This window comes from Rutidosis leptorrhynchoides, chromosome 7, assembly GCF_046630445.1.
Source record: "Rutidosis leptorrhynchoides isolate AG116_Rl617_1_P2 chromosome 7, CSIRO_AGI_Rlap_v1, whole genome shotgun sequence".
Classification (NCBI taxonomy): Eukaryota; Viridiplantae; Streptophyta; class Magnoliopsida; order Asterales; family Asteraceae; genus Rutidosis; species Rutidosis leptorrhynchoides.
In genome coordinates this window covers 41,654,849-41,656,695 of record NC_092339.1, presented here as the reverse complement: position 1 = coordinate 41,656,695, position 1,847 = coordinate 41,654,849, and positions in this window count along the sequence as shown.

Here is a 1,847-nt window from a genome sequence, read left to right as displayed (position 1 = left end):
ACTAACACAACATCACAAACATCAACCATCAAAACCCATTACAAAACCCATCATCAATCAAGCGAGAATACCACACTTGGAATCACCATCGACTACTCACTGTTTCGGTTTCATTTGTTAATCAAACATAGACACCCATTACATCCGATCCTCACCATTCTTGCAACTGTAAACCGTCACAATCCTAAACCCATGAGCCATCAAAATAATTGCTACTGCAGCAGCCTTCGTTCTGTTTTTTTTTCATAAACCATCACACCATTCTCTCTTCTATATTCTGTCAATTGAAACAACCTTCATCGCAACCACCATCCGAGAACAACAACCACCGGCAACTGCTATTGCATCCATTTTCTGTTTCAAACAACCAAAATAAACACCAAGGAAAAACGGCTGCCATAAACTGCGGTTTGTATTTTTTTTATCTGATAAACTCAATCGATGAGTTAAAATATAAGATACAATCGATGAGTTAATATATAAGATAAAGATAAACAACTATTATGTGTTATTTATCTATTTGGTCGTCCACTACTAAAGCATATATACTAAGGCTTCTTTCTAAATTAGTAGGGTCGACACATAATGCTCAATGAGCTGTCTTCTTATTCTATTTGAAGACAAAACCCACTTAATGGACCCTAGTTGATTATAGTAATGGAGAATTTGATTAAACTTTTGGACTACCTTCTTTTTAACTTGGACCGTGGTATTGGTGCTGTTAGAGACCGAGATTTCTTTTATACTTTCAATTGATCGAATATTATGAGGAACGTGATTAAAGATGGTAACCATTTATGATGATTAGAATGAATACGGTTTAGGAGATGATGATGGGTAAGATGAGATGATGACGATGGGTCTGAAGGAGATAATGGTGATTATAGGTTATGATGATCCATCATGATGCATCGTGATAATTATAACGATGTTGCTATTATGATTTCGAAGATGATGATCGATGTATGATTTAGAATATAATTATTCCTGGTACATGATGATAAAGACGATGAAGATGGATATCATGATGATGATATGGTGAACGAAGAAAGTGATGGCAATACAAAAGAATGAAGATGATGAAAAGTGAATCAAGATGATGAAGATAACAGAATGATGATGATAACGATGGTGAAATTTAAAAAAAAAAACAAAACCCTTTTATTTATTTTGATCGACTTAACCTCGTGAAAATACCTGGTCACCAAAACTGAATTATATCTTGGGCCTTTTAATTGGTAGTGAGACTAACTTAGTAGTTGGGCTATGTGTTGGGCCGAATTAATACAAAGGTTTCTTGGGCTTGAAAAAGAAAAATACGGGTTATATTATATAGTCGCGAATTGAAACAGAAACGAGTAAGCAGCCCAACGGTTAAAGGTGTTTGTGTATTAGCGAGAGGTCTCGGGTTCGAGTCTGGTTCATGGCATTTTTTTGGGAAAAGCTTTTAAGGTAGTAAATACTTCTATATTATTATTATTATTATTATTATTATTATTATTGTTATTATTATTATTATTATTATCAATATTAGTATTATTATTAGTAAAAGTATTATTATTATCAATGTCATTAACATTATTATTATCACAAATATTATTATTATTATTATTATTAACATATAACATTTTTATTTATTTTTAGTAGTATCATCATTATTATTAATATTAAGAGTATTTTTATTTTTTTTTTATCAACATTATTATCATTATTAGATTTATCATGATTTCTAGTATTATATTTATCTTAGTATTATTAATTCATCAAATAAAGATTTTTCTATATAAAAATATATTTATGACATAAAACATTTCTATATTAATATTTTTGTAATAAATATTAATTAT